Source organism: Papaver somniferum, chromosome 9, assembly GCF_003573695.1.
Source record: "Papaver somniferum cultivar HN1 chromosome 9, ASM357369v1, whole genome shotgun sequence".
Taxonomy (NCBI): Eukaryota; Viridiplantae; Streptophyta; class Magnoliopsida; order Ranunculales; family Papaveraceae; genus Papaver; species Papaver somniferum.
Window position 1 is genome coordinate 102,763,867 of NC_039366.1, and position 6,000 is coordinate 102,769,866.

Below are 6,000 nucleotides of genomic sequence, written 5' to 3' on the forward strand. Positions count from 1 at the left end.
AAACCTGTCCTCCCGCTGAGATTAAGTGCTATTTCTCAAGGGAACACAAGAAGAATCACATATCTCGTGATCTCATGTTCTATTTAATGAGGGACTTTGAAAAGAATGAAAAATGGCTTGAGTCAACTCTTTTGAAGCTGATCGTTGAGGTGAACCTCTTGAAGAGAAGATTCAATCTTCTAAAAGAAAAGAGAAGACAGAAGAACCTGATTTATGAAGAATCTTTAGTAAACAATAAGAGCACCACTAGAGATTAAGTTATTTGCTGTAATACTTAATCCAGGAAAATAGACAAAAGTTTTTGATAATTTCAATAAGTCTATTTTGAATAAAACTGTAGCGCCCCTAAGCTAGCAGCTGACTAATCCAAGAGATTAACTAAATAAAGAGGCACTAATAATCTAAATCATTTACTTAAACATTCAATTTAGAAATCCGCTACAAAAACTTAACCAAAAACTAGCCCCGCTCAGAAATATATATATACAAGGATTCCTCTCAAATGATACATATATAATAGTCATTTGGTTTACAAATAAAATATACAACATAATAAACATAGCAGAAGTTAATCAACTAGCGAACTCAACCCTTAAATATGGACAAACTCCTTCTTCAAACAATGCATAATATTCGCGCTAAGCACACTCATTAGCTATTGATATCACCAAGACCATGATGACCCACTCTAAGCAATAAAAGCTGAATTCATGTAGGTATAAATGTGAAGGAGCGTATCCTATATACCACAATTGGAAATTCTCATTCCCCATAACAATTCATAATGAAAAACAAAACATTACAAGTCCTTTCCAAATCGTGGAAAGATTCACAGAATCAACAGAAATATCATAATGCAATTTAAACAAAGCATGGAATGCAAAACTAGACAATGCATGAATTTGATAAACATAAATCTTTGTAAAAGAAAACATCAATGGTTACAAGAGAGTCAAATGTATTCCCACCTCTTTTGATGACAAGCCACGCCTACCTCGAGATCCACGATCCACTGGTTCATCCTTTGAATCGATCGTTGTTAATACAGACTAACTATTAATCATACAAGAAGTCTAAGAATCTAGCCAAAAGGCTCACACAAGAATAGTACAAGTCTAGATAATGGTTCTAAGCCCATTTATAACTTTACACCTTTTCACCCTCTATCTTTAACATAGCTAAGGTCTACTAATTCAATTAGATTGGTTTTATAGTCCATTTACTAAGTCTTATGAATATCTACAACTTTGTAGAAGGAATCAAAGTCTAATTCGGACTACAAGAGGCCCAAAACCTCTAACTAGAATACAAGATACTAACCCAAGTTCTCTAAACAAGCCCATTAAACTAAGGTCCAGTCCATCTGAGTCAACAAACAGTCACTAACGGTCAAGGGAAAACTAACAGTCAACGTCCATAGTCAAGTCAAGGTCCTGGTCAAATGGTCCACTTAGTCAAACAAGAATCAGTCAAGTTCAACTCGGTCAAGCCTGGTCGGGTCTAGTCACTGAGTTAACTCAGTCAAATACACTAGTCAGTTAAACATACTAAGTCACCTAGACTGACTGGGATAACTAACAGCCTAATCCTATTATAGTTACCAGAATACTAATAATCTGATTCTATTTATATAATCAAAACACATCTATTGAATAATGGAATTCCATAATTCAATTACAACATAAACTAAGCTTACCTGCAATAGCATAGGCAAGCCCCAAATGAACCATTAACAAAACCTATTACCCCCATTCACCTCATACCCAGCACATCTCAGTTACAACCACCTTATTACCACCAGACCTCAGCTCAACAACAAATCCAATTTCCATGGCATAGTAACACATTCACATAAATTGTAACTCAACACACTCCAAGTTATAAACTTCAACTTCATTACATACTCATTCCATACTCAACAGCACAACCTCATTTAATTGTTCTGATTTCCAACTACAATTCTAGTTAATCTGCACCTCAGCTGAACCACCATCAACACAACATTCCACCATCACATTTTCTGAATCAAACAACCACCAAAAATTATCCCCTTCAGTTCTGTAATTACAACCCCAACTAAACCACCAACCATCAAAACTACAAAAGATTATAACTACATTCAATCTTACACAGAACACCAACTCAATTACAATTACAGCTCCAACAACATCTTCTACATTTCATCGTTTAACTAAAATCTTCTCTGTGGTAACTATTAGGCCCAACAGTCATCTAAACTCATCACTGCAACTCAATTAGTTTAACTCAGGAACCCACCACCAGCACAACCAAATCCAATAACTGCAGCTAAAGAATGAACTGCATAAACTCTCTTCCTACAACACCACCTCATTCCACCTGCAACTCAATTCATCAACCCACTCACCATAATCACTCAGTTCTTAGCTTCCCAATCATTTCATAATTTCAACAATTGAATTGAATAACTTAACTAAACTACAGAGAAGATCAATTACCTCAGATAAGCTTTGCTCAAGCACCTACCAGTTCAAGACTCATAATAACTTCATCTTCTTCTTATTATTATTATTATTATAAATACGATTCAAACCCAACTCCATTAGTATCTTCAATCCTCCATCTGAGATTCAAATACAAATTCCTAACTATCGAACTTAAAGTTATTCTTCAATCTTAACTCTTAATTCACATCAAACCCACCTTCAATTAATCTCCTAATCCTTGAATTTCAACTTCCGAATCTTCTTCAGAAATTATTACAAACCCTAATTCCTAAATCTGTCGAACAACTTCTCTTCTTCGAAATCAAACCCCTAATCTTCCATTTCACATCAGACTCATTGAAACCCATACCTTAATCTCTTCTTATTCAATTGAATCAGTTCATCTTCAACTCACGGAACCCTAACTCAGTAATTTTTCGGTTCAACTTCCTCCTAAGATCAACCAGAAACAACAACACCGCCATCACTTGATTCATAATCAGTCTCACCTTATTTCAATCTCAGAAACCTAATATCAACTCTCAGATTAAACAGTCGCCGAGAAACAGAGAAGAAGGAAATAAAAGAAGAAGAAAGAAGAAGAAAAGAGAAGGATGAGAATAAGAAAGAAGATTACTTATCTTCTCGATTGGGTGAAGATAAGATCAAGGATAACACTATTGCAACCACTCTCTTTGCTAAGGGAATCCCAGGTCGGTCTATTTGTGAAAAGACTATTTTTCCCTTCAAACTAATCTGATGATTACTTCTTTATCTGATATCTGATTGACACGTTCGAGTAGTCCATTCCGCGTAACTTTTCGAGATCCATCTAATGATACTAGTTTTGTATCTATGTCGTTGTTAGATTAATTTCTATTAATTAAAGTTCGTGTTAAACTAATCGAGTCCTTAGCGGGTAAATTGTCTCTTGATCATCTCTTGACCGGTCTAATAGCGTTGACGAGCTTGAGGGTCTTTACATTCTCCCCACCTTATATATTTTCGTCCTCGAAAATCAAACCATCCTTCAGGTATTCAAAAAACTCCCCACCTTATAATCCTATTTCTTGTCTAAGCGCAAACAACATAAACAAAACATAAACCTAGTTGGCTTTCTACAATTAAAATCTAAAATTTGTAGTTCTAAGTTCAATAAACTAACTTTCCTATTTCATAAGGATTGTCTCTAAGTTCACTATGGAAAATTTGATTCTAACAGATAAGTATGCCTAAGTTCTCCGTGCTAAAATTTATAATCTAGTATTTAATAATTTATTAATTTGATGTAATTTATCCATATAACTAATTCCAAATTTGATTTCACGTAAATCTATAATATTTGATATTTTAACTTTACTATTATACAATCTATAAGTTTTCCAAATATTATCTACTTTAAATTTTCTATTAGCATAGCTATTGAAATACTATTATCGACAGTATTACTATTTTCCATTTATTTATTACTATCTTTATAGGTTTATTTATAGTCCCGTTGGTACACTAAATCTTAATTTCCTAAGTATGATTTTACATTCACGTAAAGATTACTATAATTGATTTTATCTAATCATATCGAGTTTGTATACTATATATATCTTATTAGATATTAGCGTTGGTAACTTAATATTATCTCAAATTAAATCTGCATAAAATTATAATGTACTATTCTAATAGTCTTTAATCTAAGGTATCTTATTAATATATGAAATTTTTTTCTTTCAAGTCTATTGTTGTAGTAAGCATCCATATATCATTACTACTTCATGTGTATTTGTTTAATTTCTAATGATTTACTAAATCAGTTATTGAACTAAAAATAATTAAGTATAAAATTATTAAGAAATTTAGTCCTTCTATTTTATGCAAACTATCCGCACGTTCTTAGGTCTAATAATAAGTCATGTATTATCTATCTGGTTTCAATGCAAAAGAATGAATTTCTAATTTTATTTAGTCTACAAAATCTGACCGTGGATAATTACTAATAATTTTGCGTAGCTACTTGATCCAAATTATTATTTTTATCGTTATGATTATTAGTGATCTTATTATTATCTACTATGACTAATTTTAATGGTCGAACTATTGTCTTAACTACTTTTACAATTTAACTTTATCTCTACTTCAAAATATTAACAACTCTAATTACAGGAAAAGATACTCTATTAGTTTCTAAATAAAATTTGGGATCTATCAGTTCACTAACAGAAGCAAGTCTTCCTAATATGAATAGTAATCCATGCTTGTAGTTGTCCTGTCCAGGTTAGCAAGACCCGACGATGGTTTCCTACGAACAAAGACAACACAAACACACCAGAATTTCCAACCTCACTATTCTCCAGTGCTAGATTAATTAAATGTCATTTCAATAAGACTAACAAATCTCTAGTTTTATATTTGAAATTTCTAAACTATAAAGTATCTGGTTTCAACCTACAACTTTTACTTCATAAGGATATACACACAGAACAAGAAACAAGCAATCATCATGTTGAACTAATCAAACAAATCAATTCAAAAATATTTTAGTTCTTGATTGTTTTTAGTGATTAAGATTTATCTCACAAACCCAACCCAGTTCTAAACTATTCTATTAGTATATCTGGCACTGGCTATTATCTATTGTTTTCCATTTAAGATCTAATAGTGAGCTCTGATACCAACTTGTAGAGACCCCTAAGCTAGCAGCTGACTAATCCAAGAGATTAACTAAATAAAGAGGCGCTAAGAATCTAAATCATTTACTTAAATATTCAATTTAGAAATCTGCTACAAAAACTTAACCCAAAACTAGCCCCGCTCATAAATATATATATACAAGGATTCCTCTCAAATGATACATATACAATAGTCATTTGGTTTACAAATAAAATATACAACATAATAAACATGGCAGAAGTTAATCGACTAGCGAACTCAACCCTTGAAGCTTTCGCTGCGCAACTCTGATCTGTCACTGAAACTGAAAGTGGGAATGGGTGAGCACATCATCCCTAAAAGGGGTAACCAGTAGGAATAACATTTAATTTTCAAGTAATCATGGCAAGATTTGGAAAACAATAATGTTTTCCCAAACATTAAAAAGTGACCAAGTCACTGAAATAAACAAACATGTATATGGACAAACTCCTTCTTCAAAAAATGTATAAAATTCGTGCTAACCACACTTATTAGCTATTGATATCACCAAGACCATGATGACCCACTCTAAGCAATAAAAGCTGAATTCATGTAGCTATAAATGTGAAGGAGCGTATCCTATATACCACAATTGGAAATTCTCATTCCCTATAACAATTCATAATGACAAACAAAACATTACAAGTTCTTTCGAAATCGTGGAAAGATTCACAGAATCAACAGAAATATCATAATGCAATTTAAACAAAGCATGGAATGGACAACTAGACAATGCATGAATTTGATAAACATAAATCTTTGTAAAAGAAAATATCAATGGTTACAAGAGAGTCAAATTTATTCCCACCTATTTTGATGACAAGCCACGCCTACCTCGAGATCCACGATC